We start from the raw sequence: 17,753 nt of genomic DNA, 5'->3' as shown, positions 1-17,753 counted from the left end.
TTCAGTCATAATTCAGCTGCTCAGACCAGGTTTCCAGATTCACAAAGAGAAGCCTTTTTTTCTGGTTACAAAGAATGACAACTGACCAGGTGCTGCACAAGCTCGGCCAATTTGTTTTGTAGAAGGTTTTCTGCCTCTCTCTGGGACAGCTGTCAGAATATACCCTACGAATGCATAACCAAACTGCGTATATCTGCAAATTTGCCTTGATGATGCCCGACTGAATGTATGACAGCACACAGCATCCTTGGCAAAGATAAGTGAATGTTACGATGACGAGATAATGTGTGATAAATCAAGATGGTCCTCTCAGATATAATTGTCTTTCAAGATCTCAGCAGACTGCACAGGGCTCACCTCCTAAGGTCCAGACATGCACAGGAGCTCCCTGTTCTGCTGTCCTGCTCAGAACAGGGCTGCCCCAGTCTCGGAGATGATCTGCTTTGCTGGGACTGGAGCCTGTGCTCAGACTGTCACTGGCCTTTCCACCCACTGTAGCTTATTTATGGAAGTTCTAATAGAGTGCAGGCTGCCAGAGAGAGACAGCTATTGATCAGGATGCCATTTAGAGAGGACAGATTGATAGCCCTGCTATGCTCTGGCTAAACAAGGCCATGATTTCTGGAGACTTTGTCGGGAACTGTTTCATCACACGCACACATATCCTCTTTAGCAAAGTTGGAGTGCACTTCTAAAAGGCCAGTATAAAGTATAATAAGAAGGGTTGAGTAACGCCTGCAGAAAATGTAAAACCAATCATGTTCTTATCCCCCAAATCTGAAATGAGAAAAAGTGGGATAGCTTGTTTGGAAAATATGTGTATTTGTGGTGGTTTGTGTAATGTGCACCATGTGTGATGACAGACACACCCCTGCACTGATTTGAGCTGTTTAAAAACGTTGTCTCCCCTGAATTGAATCATATCAATTAACCGAAAGAGCTTAAGGGAAACTGCTCAGGTGCATCTCGGGTGGGCACACCCCTGAGAGCGAGTCCGCAGGAGGGGTGAGCGATGGGGAGTCATCGGGGTCCAGTGAGCGAGCAACACCTTAACTGACTTGGGCTCGACCCAAGCCCGGAAACACCTGGCACTGGGGGAATCCCAGCCCAAAGTGGGTTCCTGAGGTTCTCCAGGCTAGCGTGAGCAGTGCCTGGACTCATCTTGACTGGTGGCTTGAGAGCCCGGGTCTGCCAGCTGTAGTCACTCAGAGGCACTGAAGGGGTGCAAAAGGATTCCAGTGCCTCCCTGCCACACCACAGGCCTCCTGCAGCCGAAATGGAGCGAAAATCGCTCTCTGGTGATTACCTTTCTAAAGCACCAGGTGACACCGTCTGACGGTGAGTTTCAGGAATAAAGGCATTTATTTTCATTTTAAAGGCAAAAGCCCGGCACTTTCATCAGCCCTGTGACAAACAGCAGGACTATGAAATCGGACGCGGAGCTTCAGAAAATGTGTTGAAGACGGAAAGAGAGGGTTTAACAGTCTCTATGAACATACCGGCGTCCAATTAAGAGACTGTGAAATGAAAAAAAAACCACCGACGATGGATGAACTCTTGCCTGCGTCTTGTTTCTCTCTGCTAGCTCCAGCAACAGAAAAAAGCCTCTCTGCCTAAATGCCTCCACCATGATGCTGTCAAGAGCCTCGTTTCATTGACAGCCCCTTCCCTTTTAAAGCCAGCGGCCGGGAGAGCCGGGGAGGGGGGCTTTCTCGGCTGCCCTTCCCTGCTCGGTTTCGCCGCGGGAACAGCCGCCGTTCTCCACCTCCGTCGGCTCCCCCTGGCTCTGACCCTGGCCCCCCGGCCGAGCTGCGGTCCCGTCTCTCCTTCTCTTCCGATTCTGAGGTCCTCCCCTCTCCCTGCCTCCACGTCATTCCCTGACCGTTTCTCAGCTGCTGCTCCCTCCGGCCACAGGCGGGCTCTCTCAGTCCTCTGCCTCTCTCCCCCTCCCTGGTGCTAAAAGTTTTCTATCCTGTTCTGGCCCTCCGCAGATAAAACCCCACCTCCCCATCCTTCTCTCTATATTTAGCAGTAGAGCACTTTATTCACATTCCTTCTTTTCTTGACAGAGCAATAAATAGCTAATTCACGTCTCCCTCCCTCCAGCATTAAACTCCCTCTTCTCCTACTGCTGTATCCATTAATACCCCATCTCTCACTTCCTGCCTCCTCTCGAACACTCCATCCTCCACTCGGCCCAACACTGTCACAAATGCTCCTCGATGATCAGTTGCTTGAATGCTTTTTTCTCAGCAATTTCATGCCAAATTAGTCTGTCTGTTTTCCTCAATGTCGGATGAAAGCATGGCAGAATTCATTACCCCTGTGCTGAACAAATGTCCTCAATTTCCAGCAGTAAGTGCTGCTCTGCCTTGTGTGTCCCTGACTCTACAGGGAGCCTGTGATTGGATTAATAACGAGCGGGAGCCTTGTTCTGTTACTGTAGTTCCTGATTTCATTACATCGCACTAATGCGCCTCTCGAAAAAAGTTTCTCACTCACAACACGACGCTCAAAGCTGTGCACCTCAAGGTTAGTTTACAAAATTAGGTTGCAGAAAACATTACTCTTATTTGTTTCTCTCATTTCCACGCCTGCATTGTCTCTGCGTTGTCTGTAGACCTGAAGTGTTCGCCATTACTTGGAGAGCAATACCAGTAAGAAGTTCTTGGCTGACTGGTCAGACACACAACGAGAATACAGGGTCCAGAAAGCTCTGCAAGGCTCTTTGACTTTCCAGTCATCTGCAGCACAGGCCAGCCACAGAAAGGATCCACAGTGCTTCTCCAGTCGCATCAGGCAGTGCAGAGGGAAGGTCAGCAATCAGATAGATTACTGTGTCCAGCCCAGTCCAGAGTCACGCCACACTTCCACCTGACTCACCTGGTCCTGGTAGACCCTCACCAGGCACACAGGCAGAAATGTGTCATTGAGGAGACAACACACTTTTGCTCAGCTTCATATCACTCCCAGGACTGGGCCAAAAAGAAAAATCACACCAAGGAAGCAGAAGCTCATTAAAACAAATAGATATATTTGTGCCATTTTTTTTTACATAGCAGACTTTTTTTATCTCTGATGCTGCAGTCGTTTGCCAGATAAGAACTCCGATTTTTGCCTACTTAGGCCTGCAAGGTACCGCCCTGCCTTTTACACGCACTTGATTCACAGATTTAAAATTAGCAACAGCCGGGACTGCTCAGACAGTGTTTCTGAAGGCATGACGAGCCTGCCCCAGGCGTCTAATCAATTAGAGGCCTTCCCCTGCTCCACTGATCGCACTAATCACAGCTGTGTTATTAAAGACCCCTAGCCTCACCTGAGTCTGCGGCTCATCGTTTAGTCAGCCCTTGGGAATGAGACTCAGTAGATATGTAGGATGAAAATCGTCTTTCAGCCTGACTCATGCTCAACAGCAGAGAATTCTGGCACCCAGTATTGTAACACTGTACTTTAAAAATAGGAGCTGTGCAACCTGTGATATCGCTTTGTCGTATGCCTGACTTATCTGAACAGCCCAGGGGAGGCCAGCTGCCCTCACCGATCTCCTGTTGGGGTTACAAAGTCAACCCACAAACCCATGGTGTCCAGTGTCCCCCTTAGTGTCGTCATCCTTGACACCCACCGACGAGACTGGACCTTAACGCAACCTACTGGGCATCGGGGCTCTCGAGTTGCACAACACAGGACAGAAAATACGGACCAGCGGTCATTTTGCCACTCTGTTTGCAGTGAAAAAAAGAACTTACTGTATTTCCATTGTTTTCAACAGTCTGGAACTCTAAATTAAGCCTGAAGTCATTGCTCATTCCCGCGACGCGTAGAGGACCTGGAAACAGTGGTAATTCCACCTCATGAAGCTAGTAACGGATGCAATTAAGAAGCTCAGGGGTCAGATGGGATTGAGAAAAACAGCTGAACCGGTAAGCCTGCAGGGCTGGGAATGTGTACTGTGCCCTTTACCCCAGGTCTGATGGCGTGCAGAGTCCCAGAGTGTGCAGGAGCCCCAGGGATCCAGGTACTCCCACAGGGCAAGATGAGGCGCTCCTTCGGGGCCAGCCCAGGGCACACAGGGCCGAGCAGCCCCGCGGGGAGTCAACAGGGGTGTGCGGGAGAATGCGACGAGGAAGCCGACAGGAAGTGTGTGACGGAAGCCGGGGCCCGAGTCTGGGTTCAACGAGCCGCCGATGAGGCAGGGTGCCCGAGATCTTGCGCGCTGCCGAGTGGTCGGGGTTCAGCAGGGGAGGGGTGTCTCCTGTGTTCCCACGACCCAGATTCAACCAGAGAGGCAATGGTACAGCTGTCTCTGGGGGGAAAGCCTCTTGTCTCTGCCTGATGGAGCGCTGGCGTCAGGGAGAGCGTCAGGGAACTCCTTCCTGAAGCACACACACCTGCCCCGGCGAGCAATCCCTTTCCATCCAAATCTGCTGGATGCTGACGCCAGGCTTTTCTTCCTGAAGTGCCTTAGCATCAGGCACTGAATTGCTGTGGCTGTGACCCCCCTTCCTTCACCCAGAACGGGGACTGGTCCCGTTCATCAAGAAGACTGTAACATGGCACACTTGCAGTATATCTTATCATACGAATGATGGTTTGCTCCCAGGAAAAGGAAAAAAAAAACAATACAATAACAAACGAGAGCGCGATGGGGACGCCACATCTCCTCCTTCCTTGGCTGATGATCCGCAGGGCCCCTGCTCTCTTGCCCTGAGGGCCGCGTGCTGCCGGACTGGAGCGCGGAGCCGCGCGGACAGACGCGAGCACAGACGCTATCCATCACAGGCCGGGGAAGACCACCGCGGGAGCCTGGCAGGGTAGCGCCCGCAGCGATCTCAGGCGAGGCCCCGCGGCAGGGGCTGGAGCTAGCTCTAGTCCTCAGCGTCATGGAAAAACCACATCTGAGCCATTCTCCCTCGCAGGGGGCTCAGGGAAACTGGTGAACCCGGCAGCGCGCTGGCGAGGGCTGAAGCGCCTGTGACTGCCTCTCGCTTCGCTGCTCGCAGTGACAGAAAAGTCAGAACGCCAAGACTCCCGCGTCTTGAGAAATGACTCTGAAACTCGATCCCTCGTCAGGCCAGGATTCGCAGAATCTCGTGCGAGGTGTGTAGGCCACACAGGACATGAAACACAACGAAATCAGCTACAATTCAAGCACTGTTATTACTTATGCAGCACATCTGTGCCACAAAATATGTAACCTTCTGTAATTATTTGGTGAATAAGAAAACAGAAATCAGATCGTAGAAGAGCTATTGCTAAAGCAAAATAACCATTTTAATGAATAATTAATGCTACTGTGTATGTTTGGGTGAATCCCTGACATTTTTTGTAGGAATGAAATTAGACATCTGTCCTAAAGAATGACAAGTTTGGGAATTGAAACACTATGTTTAAACTGCTTTTCAGTGTCAAACTGTCTCCAGGCTGGGCTGCCTGATGATCTGCAGGCTGGAGAATGGATGTGCGCCTTGGTTTCTCAAGAAACCAAGAGCTTCAGCCCTGCACGGCGAGTTTGAATCAATCTTCCACCCCAGAGGGGGAGAATCGTCGCCCCAGGCTGACACCCTGCCGGAGAGGGTTCGCGGCTGTCGCCCGCAGAGCTCTGAACCCCTCGAGGGACAGCAGGAACCCCCTTCCTCCTGCTGTTCGGCCAAACCTCACTACTCACACAGAGCTCACACTCCACAGTCATTTCGCTCCTGAGCTATGAGCAGTGGAAAACTAGATACCATTCGGATTAATTTCAGAAGACCTATGCAGTATGTGACAAAAGCTTCAAGCCTACAGCCACATTAGTCACCCAGCTGTGCCCTCGCTCATTTACAAACTCATTACACACTCCTACCTGACTGACTCAATGGGAACAATGCAGTGTGAGACCCCCGAAAATCCCCTCCTCCCCACTCCCGATGCTCAGTTTCACTGTGTCTGAAGGATGCGCTCTCACCTATGTAACCCTTGGTAAAGTTACGCAAACATAGAATACTGTACACAGTCATTTGGCACCTCTTTTTCCAAATGACATACATGTTCACACAGTGAACCAACTCACCATAAACTGATGGAAATTATACACAGCAATCTGAGGCCACAAACACACTCACTACACAAGCCTCTCTGATTTCACTAACACTCCTCATTCTCTGTGTCACTCCCTGTCTCCTCACTCCTGATTCCCTGTGTCACTCTCTGTCTCCTCACTCCTGATCTCTGTCACTCCCTGTCTCCTCACTCCTGATTCCCTGTGTCACTCTCTGTCTCCTCACTCCTGGTCTCTGTCTCCTCACTCCTGATTCCCTGTGTCACTCTCTGTCTCCTCACTCCTGGTCTCTGTCTCCTCACTCCTGATTCCCTGTGTCACTCCCTGTCTCCTCTCTCCTGATTCCCTGTCTCACTCCCTGTCTCCTCACTCCTGATTCCCTGTCTCACTCCCTGTCACCCTGGCTCACCACGCCTCACAGGCCCTATAGTCACAGAGATATCCTGCAGTTCTCTCAATGATGTAGCTTGCTCCTTACGGAAACTCCTCCTTCTCAATGAGTGTGGACATCAGCGCTCCTGTGAGGCCACTGCAAATCCATTCAACACGTTTGAACCTGGAAGGCCCATGTAGTCACATGTAACGCGCCTTCAATTTACTACAGTTTGGGAAACTGGGTTAACGTTATTAAGAGCAATAAAGAGAGCTGTCCACTGATGTAGTCAGTGTGGAGTTTCCCAGTACCACATCACGTGTTTACAACAGGCAGCAGTGAGGAGTCAGACACAACAGTCTTTACTTGCCTAAACGGACCTTAACGTTCAAGCCCCATGGCAGACATGGGAAATAACCTCAGTATTAAATCGCTCAGCAGTAGTGGACAGGCAGGGGTGTCTTGTGCAGTGTTGCTATCTGGTGAGCTCTGGACTGTTGTCACTACAGCCATGGCCACACAGAGAGACGCAGCACTCGTGAGCCCTCCTGGGACTGTGGCGCTGTGAAACACCCATCTGCACTGGTGCAGCAGGGGGCTGAGTCGAAGTGAAAACGTAATGAGAAGACCTCGAAGAGAAATAGAGATGTTTTTCTTCTTTCTGTTTTAACACGCTTTGTTTACCGCCATGGCAGGGTGACGCAGTTCAGCTGAGAAAACAGAGCTGTGACCAGCAGTACGGTTTCAGCTCCCCTGGGGACACGTGGTCGAAAATACTGAAGGTATTTATAGATGTCCGATGTCATGGCAACTCCTTTTTGTTTAAAATCTCAGCACAGCGACTAGGCAAAATCTGCGGACGATGATCAACAACTGGTGTCAAGCCGAGTTCATTTTCCACTTCTTCATCTTCAGTTCCTGACGTGAAAGAAAATTGCTTTAAATGGGCTTGGAGATTAAAAGAGTGCAATGGCCAGCGCCAGAGCTCGTTTAATTTGATTAACCAGACTTTATTTCATGCACAACTATGGGCTGTATGCAGCTGCAATGAGTTACAGCACTGGTATACCCAGCCACGACAGCTAGGAATTCACTCTATAAAATACGCGACCATGACGCACACACATGCTCTGGGGAAAACACAGTGAAGTCCAGCAGTGCAGTGAGGTGACCACACAAATGAAACTCTGCTAAAGGAGGTTATACTGAAGAAGCCAGTGTATCAGCTTTGACAACGCGCTCCAGACCCCATGTGTCTCCGTGGGTCTGAGTAATTCTGTCCGGAATGTAGCAGAAGAACGGACAGGTACTGGTCTGGGAAAGAAGTGCCTCCTGTACTTTTAAAAGCCCCCTTCATTTCAGGGTGCGGCCTCTAGTCCAGAATTGAGCCCTAAGATTCTGAAGAAGTGCATTAGGTTCACTCGGTCAATTCTGAATAGTTGAATCAGGTTCCTCATTGTCTTGTCTGTTCAAGACTAAAAAGCTTCAGTTCCTTTAGCCTGTCAATGAAGGACGTTCCTTTAAGCTCTGAAATTGCAACAGTGTTAATAACACTTATGTTAAATTTATTGTATATAATATGTTAAACAATGTATTACTACTACATGGTACAGTTTTAATACAGCATTTACACTTTTAACTATACAGTATATCCTGACCCTATTTCTTTCCCACTGTGTGTAGAAGATGTTAACGATGTGTCCACATAAACACCGAAGTGTCATCATTTTCAGGCTCGGCGTTTCCCATCTTACATTTATAGTTTCTGTTTCTGTTAAGCCTCTGCACTTGTCCGCATTAAAAGCCATCTGCCAGGTGTTTGCCCAGTCTTGAATTCTGTCTAAATCTTTTCCTTTGCTTCCCCCTCGATACTTGCTAATCCTCATATTTAGGTACCATCTGTGAGCTCGACTAGTTTGCCAGCAGTCTATAGGTAGGAATCAAGAAGAGCAGTGGTCCCCACACAGACCCCTGTGGAACTCCCTTGAGCACTCACACCACGCCTCTAACCTGTTTCTCTATCCATTGAGCAGTTCTCTGGCCAAATACACAATTACCTTGCATGCCTACAGCCTTAAATTGAATAATTATTCTTTTACGCAGAATTGTATCAAAAGCCTTCCGAAAATACCACCACACCTTTGGAAACGTTTAGCTGCAGTTCAGCTGCAGGTAGGAAAAATGTGTACACAATTTGCTAGTCTTTTGGTAAAGGCTCTTTGATGTAAAGAGATACTGAAATGCAGGCCCAACCTGGTGCTAGCCTTCTTTCAAGTGATCCTCTGGGTGGGGATCAGGAAGGGACCCATGTACAGTACAGTGCAGGGAGTCTTTGGGCTGGTTCAGGTGTTCTTCACTCTATGCAGTTATGTGGGAAATCTTATGTTCCAGACTGTAGCAGACGAATAGGCAGGTATGGGTCTGGAATGGGGGGATATTATCTTTCAGTGAATCAATGCGTGTGTTTCTATACAGAGCATCCTTTCACGATGAGCACCATCTCACAGCACTTCAAAATCAGCTGTGACAGTGTGTTACAAGTAAGATAAAATATCTTAATCAGATCAGTCGTGTGGGACTGAAGTGCGCTGGGTGCTATTTTTAAACCTTCAGTAAGAATCAAGGTGAATTTACATATCACTCTCCTATTCATGTTTCTCAAGAGAGAAAATCAGGGGATGTGAGATTACATCTTCAGCAATTCAGAGTCCTGAACAAAGAAGACAATGACGAGTCCGGGCTCCGTCATTCAAAATGACAAATGAGACACAAGAGGGAACTCCAGTTAAGTGCATTAAAACTGAGAACGGGAGGCACTTCTTTACACAAGGGGATGTGGGAGTGTGGATCAAGCTACAAAACCATACCCTGGCTTCTTTTTAAAAAGGTCTGAAGGAGAACCTCAGATCAATTAGCTACTGGAAACCAGTCCGATAGATAGATGGACCACGTCCCGTTTGTGAAAAAATACGGAATGCCCATTTTTCAAACCAATGTGAATTCTTAAGTGATTGACTCTTTTGCTGTTTTACTTATTTCTCTTAATGCATTTTTCAGACGACGAGGGAGTATTCAATACATTCTCGTGAATTATATGAAGGTTTCTGGCACATACATATGTACTGTAGGTCCATCACAAGAACTGACATCCAGGGTTGACCCCTGAGGTTAAGAAGGACAGAATAAAATTATATATATATTATATTATTATATAATTCTCGCATGCCAGAGCGTTATTTCACTCAGTCCAAACACTGATTGTAGAAAACATTATTGCATTTCTAATTATGTTTTCTACAGATTGTTATCACCCCAATGGAAAATAAATATATAGTGTTATGTTGTGTGTATACATAGTCCATAATATTTATATTTTAACAGCATTTGTTTAAATCCAGTTATCATCCTATTATTTCACCAGTAATGAGGGATTTGATTATTTCTCAATATACAAAGCAGGTTTTCGCCAGCATTCTGACCTTCCACATTTATTTCATATTTTATTATTTTGTATCAGATAAATAATGACCCGCTCTAGTCTAGGGCTGGTGTGTCACACACAAAACAAAAAATATTTTCTCTATATGCTTTTCTGCTGGAATAAGCACTTTGGGTCTTTTTTTGGACTAACTTTTGAGATGCGCATAAAAGGAACTCTCCTGTTGCTTTATGGTCAGGAAACACCTCGCTCACAATCAATGGAAAAAGAAGCTACCTTAACATGACACATTTGACCAGGACGCTGACTCTAAAAACTCTCGAGATAGCTGCCTCTCTTGAGATCGCTGCTTGTAACGTCCTACGGTAAACTCAACAAAAGTTGAGAACCGCACCAAAACCAGAGAGAGAGAAAAACTGGGGAAACTGGGATTCTGCCTAACATACACAAGGAGCAACTATTGCCTGAAAATCATTCCGACACATGGATGTGCAGATCTGTGCAGTGGGAATGGCCAGTCTGAACGCCCAGCCGGGCTCGTGGGTAAAGAGGAGATACACACCCTGTGGTCAGACCTCCAAAGCACCAGTTCCAGGGTGTCTGCGTGACCTCCCTCCTGTCCACAGTGCTGATCTCAAGACAGCACCTGTTTCATCCCCACAGTGTCCTGTTTCCAGAACCAGATCTCCCGGCTGCGATGCCCTTCCTCTTTTTCCCCCTGCCCACACTACTGCCAGAGCCCAGCGTGCGGCGTTCTCCTTGTCCACTGGCCGGGGGGCTGTTTCTGCTAAACACTCTGCCTGCACCCTGACCAGCAGACCCGAGCTGCGTCCACTCAGCTAAACACTGGGCATGCTGTTCATGAAGAAGTTTCATTTCTCTGCGATACCGCAGTTGGCAATCTGCCTCACACAAGGCACCTTCCCTACAATAGGAAATGCAAAAAGAAAACAAATGCGCTCAACACACAAGACAATCCCTGCGAGAAAACGATTTTGCAATCATCGTTGTGTCTCTTAGCTCGGATCAATCACACACAGCTTTGTGGGGACCGTAATGAACTGCGATGAGTTCTGGGAAATCAGCGATACGGTTCAGAGTGAGAGAGGCGCTACAGATTGGCCAGCTTGCCCAGAGGGCTCAGCGCTGCCTCTGTTTGAGGAGGGGAGACCGACTATTCCTCAACCGGTCAGGTTCTTTTTTTAAAGTCTGTTTTTGCGCTGTCTAGAGGAGTAGTGCTAAAAACCGCTTTTAACTCCGGTTATCTCCGGGAGCGTGACCTGCACTATCTCCGGCAGCTGTCCTGTTCCGAGCGCGAAGGCACAAGCCGAGCGGCTTTTGAGAATCACATTCGACCATGTTTTCGTACAGTCAGAATTTCACACAAAGATTTACCGGATCGCGGCGCGTTTCTTTCCCACGAAGCGCTCCGTGCGCGACGGGGTGCTCACCAGCTTCTCCCGTAGCCTGGGTTTGAGGGACGACGCCTTGTAGGACTGCAGCTGACTTCTGGGTCAACAGACCGCGGGACAGACCAGTGCGCTTAACTACAGGATCCAGATGTGCCCGTCCCAGTCAGACCAAAGGGGCTTCTCAAAAACCAAGTCTCTAATTTGTTATTTTGTGTGCAACATAAATCCGAGCAGCCCGCAAAGACAGATGAGCATCTGTGTTTATTTTAGAACAAGCCGGATCATCGCCCATTGACTCTAAATGAATGCCACTCCACCGTCCCGTTTATTGCCATCATAACCGTACACCCATACAGCGTACACTCAATTAGCTTTGTTTGCAAGGAGGGGACCAAACATTAAAGTTAATTCAGCTGAGCCGCGCGCGCCTTCGAGGGGAGACAGCAGAGTTTGGGGCTCTTGATGGGTGTGTGCGCGCGCAAGCAGAGAAAATGCCATTTTCGGTAACATGCCGGATTAAAAGGTTTTCCAAACGTTCTCTCTATAACCGTTTTGCAAAGGAATGTATCAATACAATTTTGACAGGGTGACATAGTCGTGATAACAACCGACCTCTTCCACGGACTGTCAGCAACAAACCCCTCATCCTGAACGATACCCTTCACCTTAAGAGTTAGGAGCGTGTTATTAAATGATAACCCCTGTGTGCAACATCATCAAAAACATCTGAGCAGACGATTCACAGACAGTCCTAACAATGTTGTGTGACACCTGAACGAAAGCGTGACCCCATCTTCTTCCCCGCGCGTCGAACTGCGAGTGTTTTCTCCGACACACCAGCGATAAGAGCGAGAGAAACAGACGCAGGACCTGAGAGAAGGAGCCGCGCACAGCGCACGACAGCCCTCCGGGAATCGGGGAACCCGGCTCGCCGTGACTGTGTGTGTGTCTGTGCTGGACGGGGGGGGGGGGGTGGAGATGCTGAGGGAACAGCCGGGCTGATCAACGGCGGTCCACGCGCGCCTTACCTCCGCCCGCGCCGGGGATGAGGAGCCGCTGCCACCCGCCGGTCTGCCGCGCGCCGCAGCCACAGCCCCCCCCGTCCGGCCGGACCGGCGTCAGGGAGCTCGCGCCGCCTGGGCGCACCGCCGGGCACAGGGCGGCCAGGTAACGGGGAGACGTCCTGCTTACGGAGCGGACTTCATTGAGGAGGAGGAGGAGGAGGAGAACAAGTAGTAGCAGGAGTGCCGGCGGCTGACACAGAATCGGCAGACCCGGTCCTGTTGGCGGCGGTAATATCTCCCCTCAGGCACCACTTAATAGAGGCGTTTCTAGGTTCCCTTTACGCCTCCTCCCTCCTGAATATTCCTCTCCGGATTCCTCGTTCTCTTCCCCCCTCTCCGTCGTCGCTCTCTCTGCAAGGCTAGATGCCCGTGCACAGACCTCGCTCACACACTCTTTCTCTCCCCCCTCCCCGCGCCTCTCTCTCTCTCATCAGCGCTGCTATGTCACACAGCACTGTTCTTACGGCCGGCCCTCCCCTCCCTAACCGCCTGCGCTCTTGTCTTTTTCTCACCCCCGCCCCCCTACGAGCTCTCTCTGCATCCTGTGCGCTTCTGCAGCAGCTCTCTCACTCCGCGCTCCCAGAGCGGTGTCGCCGCCGCCGTCGTCACTGTGGAAAACGGCTCCAGTCACGCGTTGCTCCTCCGATCTCTTGAGAAGCAGCTGGATAAAGAAGAAACGAAGACAAAAATGACCCCCCCCCCCCCCCATCAGGATGTGCCACTGCTCAGCGCCAGCCCCCCGCCCCACCCTCCTCACCTCACACACCTGCTTGACCCAGTTATTGGGCAGTTGCACGGGCTGTCCCGCTCCAGGCCCGGACTAGCCCTGTGCGGCGGCTCGCAGGCTGGAGTCCCGGCGCAGCTCAGTCCGGACTGACGTCACGCAGCAGTACGGCGCGTTCCGAGGCGGAGAGAGGCCACGAGGTGTCCACGTTCTCCCAGTTGTGCAATATTGTTCTCACCTTAGCTGTTGTGTGCTATCGTGTCCTGTGATTATCACCTTCATACTTCCTTCCTTCCTGAAGGACGAAATGGGGTGAGGCGGGGCAGTTAGAGAACGGGGATTTCCCGCAATTTGGAAACAGCTGAAGCGACTCCGTTATTGCGTATAAAAGCGTGCGCAGCCACGCCAGTCAAGCCGACAAATACAACGTTACTACGCCCTTAAAAAAACGGAGATTAAACAATGCCCTAAGCGGCAAACCTGCCCTTGAAACAGCCGAAGAGGACAGAATTTCACTCGGGGTTGGATTTCAGACTCGTTGGATTCAAATGAACAGTTAAGCCACTGCAAGGAAAGTTGAGCGTGAAATCATATTTGAAACACAACGATCGTGCAAAGTAGTTACGCGAAGGTCAGGCTGCCGGACGGTTTGTGTTAAAATGAGAAACAAACGCAAAGATGTGTCGACATTCTATCTTTTGGTTCAACTGGTTCATTACCCATAAAAATGAAAAAACAAACAAACAAACAAGCAATTTCCCACTTTTTTCTTCGACCAAAAAACACAAAGAGACTATATATACAGTATATCGTTTCCGACTGAAATGCCGACTGCCATGGCGAATCTCCTCTCAGAGAAAACGCCAGTATTTCAGAAGAAGACCTCGGGCGTACTGTATATCCGAGGTGCGTGGTGCGTGGGGTTGCTGGTCTCCTTATCTTTGAAATCCAGCTAGCGCGCTGTCACTCACAAACCACAATTACATCGCAAACTGGGGGCACGCGAGCGCTCGCACCGCACCGCCAGCAGAATGGAAGCTCTTGGCTGGCGCTCACATAGGGCTCTTTTGTCATGATTAAATCACCGTGCAGGAAAGACTCATTCTCCCCTGTTTACACTGCCTCGGTGCGCCTTCAAAGCCCTCTGCAGTGCGAGCTATTTTTACGGCTGGTCGGCGTGGGCGCGCAGCTGAGGGCGGCGGCAGGTTCCAACCGTTCCAGCGCTCGTGGCCGTTTGTTCTCAGAATAGAATGCTGTGAAATGTCAGAGGTCACAGGTGAGGCCCCCGGGGTGTGCCTCCAGCGCTGCCTGATCGCAGGACAGCAGCCCCCCCTGGCTGGCTGTGGCTGAGGCGCCGGTGTGCTGTGCTTGCTGTCTCTCCATGCTGGGAGCTGACCCTTCTTCCTCCAGTGGGCGACCTGTGGAACAAGGGTCATACGGACCCACTGACCCTGCCCGGTTACTTTGACCCGATGATCAGACCAAGTGCAGGGCAAGAATTGACACCAGCCTAAGTCTGTGTCTCACTCCCAAACACTCCTGCCAGTTTCCACAGGGGTCAGGGGTCTCTGTTCCCCCACTCTGCCACACTCCTCCCCTGCTCTCTCCCCTTCTGCGGTTCTCAGATTTACTCCCTCTCTGCCTCTCTCTCTTTCCATTCTCTCCACTCTTCCTTCGCTTCGTCTCTCCCTCTCTTGCCCCCTCCCTTTGTGTCTCTGCGGCAGGGGTGCCCCTGGCCGATAGCCCACACTCTGCCCTCCCCCTGCCTGATCAAAATAGATGCTGCAGGAAATGACATAGTCATTTTCGAAAACGCCTGGACTGTTACTGCACTGAATGAGGAAATGAAGTGGAAAAGAGGAAGCGCCGAGGAAAAGCAGCCTGTCAAACTGATGTGCGGAGCAGAGAGACAGGGTATATTTTTAAACCCTTGGACTGAAACAAGTGTCTTTGCTGATCTCCTGCAGGGCTGTCCCAGCGCTGACTGCTCGCTGCTCACTGGTCTGCCCTGTTCTTACTGTTCATAGACACCTGCACGAATATCACCCCTCACTCCCTCAGCCAAAAAGCTTTCCTCTGCAGTTGAAAGCATGCACGCACCACAAGTGTCTTACAGCTCACTACACAGAAGTATCTTACACCTCACATTGTAGCCCATTCCAGTAGCAGCTGCCGAAAACATTGCAAACACGTTCATCGACTGGCCAGATCATGCACAGAAAGGCATTTTGTGCTGAGCTTCCCTGACACAAATGTTTCTATCACGGACCCCTGCCTTTCACAATTAACAAAAGCCTGAGCGATCCAGTCGCTGTACCTGTGTGATTTCTTTTAGTGCCTCTGCTGCAAAACCGCAGGTTCTGGTGACGGTAGACAAGGAGGAAGGGGGGCTCTCAAGGGCAGGGGTGAGCAGCTCGCCTGCTGAGCCTCTCTCTGGCGATGCTGCCCATTAATAGAAAGTCTTAATCACGGGGACACATGGCCTGGCTGCAGGGATCCCTGCAGTCTGCCACGCTGACAGAGCTGCCCAGGCTCGCCTGGAGAACGTCTCAATGAGACAGCTAAGGTCACTCCTCTGTTGATAGACGGCGCTGGTCCTGAGCCCGGCCACGCCCACCCTGGACACCTCCTTCCAGCTGTCCGCCCAGCTACTGCCTCAGACTGCCCTGACGTTCCCTCAGGCAGAGTCACCTGCACCGCGGTGTGACGAAAGGGTACCGGCGGCAGTTGAAAAGCCGGGAGGTTCGTCTCTGAGCTGCACCTGTGGTCCAGTTGCATTGGCGATGTTTAGCATTAGGACAGGCCTGTCAGAAAGGCACGGCTGGGGATCAGGGTAAGGACGTCAAGCAAGCTGCTCTGGGCAGGCTGGGTTAGCGATGCACTAGAAAATGAGAAAGGCAGTTATGTGCGTGTCCGAATTGTCCTCTGTTGTCTTTGTTGGTCTCTTGGTGAGCTGCAGAGGGCAGGGCACAGGGGCCGAGACAGGACGGTCAGGGAAATTGCACGCACCCAAGAGATAAACGTCTTTCTGCTGAGTGATGGGCACATCGACATGCTGCCCAACCCCCAGTGTGTGTGTCGGGGGAGATTCAAGTGTGGGGTATGTCACAATGTCCTAATATCCCTGGGCAAACACAGCTGCGGTGTACGAATGCTTGGATCAGCTCTGCTCTAAAGAGTCAGCTCTTTAAAGCTTTCAGCAATGAACTTTCCTTTTAGCCCAGGAATCTCTTCTCTCGCCTGATTACAGGCGAGCAATATGTTCTTTATGTAATACTGTGACCAAATTTATGTCACACATGTTGGTATCACTCTAACAGATTGACAGGCTCTTAACATGCCAGGAGGGATGCTATTGTCAATGTGTCCTGTATCATATTTCCTGACGAAAAGAAAAGACATACCCGATGTCAAACAATATTTCCCCTACTGACAGCTGCTATTACTTTTACAGGGTCAGCACCGCTAACGTTACACCTTGTGACTCACGGACACATTCAGGTGAACATATTCATTTTGTGCCCAGCGACCCACCAGGGGGCGCACAAGAGAAACCACTTCAGAGACAAAGTACACATAAGACTGTCACCTGCGACCGTATCTGACAGACAGCGGCAAGGGAATAATGAAAAGACAGAGACAAAATCATGGATACTGTAGGAGGAACACTGGTAGCAAAAACACATATATGTCAGTGTTACATATCACATGGGAGCTCGTGAGATTCCCCAGGACCTTACACGGGAAAGAGGGCGGGTTGTTCATGTAGACAAGACAAAATGGGGAAGAAATGAAAAAGCTGACAGAAAGGCTGGGTACTGTACATCGCAAAAAGTGTGGAAATCACAGTATATTCAGGATAGTTATGCTTAAGCACTGCAATGCATGTTTTGAAGGCCTCATCTAGAGTACTGTGTTCAGTTCTGGTCACCGTACCACATAAAGGATATTATAGCCTTTAGTAGTGTTCAAGGGAGAGTAACAGGAATGATTTCTGGTCTCAGGGGACAGTTGTAGTGTACTGACAGGTTGAGGGAGTTGAGTGACAGGAGACTGTGAGGGCGGTTGGTGCCAGCGTACAGAATCCTAAGGGGCAGAGTCCGGTTCAGTCTTGAGGACTGATTCAGGCTCAATAATACAAGGACCCAGGGTCACAACTTATCGTTATGAACTTATGGAACTTCTAGATCTGAATGGGAGAGCTAGACCGAATTCTAGATTCACTTGACAAAAGAGCAAGATAGCCCATCCTGTTTCCACACATTTCTTATGTTCTGATACTATAAACATGGGTTCACGTGCAGATCCATATTGTACATGGCACCTGGAGGACAATTCCTAACTGATACAGTGGCAGCCAAAGGCTTTGAAAAGGTGCTGTGTGTGGTGAAGTCTGTTGGGAGTGTGCAATCGTTCTTCTTCAGATCCAAGCTCTCTGGCCTTTCTTCATCTGATCTGTACACCCCTCCTCCTGAAGAGGGAGGCTGTCCAGGGTGTGTTTCCTCTGCAGCTGCACACCTCGGTTTATCGCTCCGGCTGCTTCTGCTTCTGATAAATCGAACCCAAACTGTCTGTCTGATGCAGGTCAGCAACGTCTTTGTCCCCCAGATTCTTCATGAAAAGTGTGCTTGCCTTTTCTCTTTCTCAAGCAGCAACCTCAACAGACAGAAAAAAAACATCTTGAGATAAGTCAAGTGCTTG

General features: G+C 49.9%; 1 protein-coding gene across 3 annotated transcripts in view; it reads right to left on the bottom strand.

Moving 5' to 3' along the window:
* The window catches only part of dgkg (diacylglycerol kinase, gamma), a 79,099-nt gene extending 66,330 nt beyond the window's left edge, over positions 1-12,769 (bottom strand). For all 3 annotated transcript variants that reach the window (XM_088605953.1, XM_088605956.1, XM_088605955.1), the window contains exon 1: positions 12,293-12,769. The gene's annotated coding sequence lies outside the window, so the exon portion shown is untranslated. The remainder of the gene's footprint in view (positions 1-12,292) is intronic.
* Positions 12,770-17,753: the final 4,984 nt, after the last annotated feature.

The sequence above is a fragment of the Lepisosteus platostomus genome, chromosome 14 (genome assembly GCF_059453375.1).
Source record: "Lepisosteus platostomus isolate fLepPlt1 chromosome 14, fLepPlt1.hap1, whole genome shotgun sequence".
NCBI lineage: Eukaryota > Metazoa > Chordata > Actinopteri > Semionotiformes > Lepisosteidae > Lepisosteus > Lepisosteus platostomus.
This window is presented reverse-complemented; position numbering and strand designations above follow the sequence as displayed.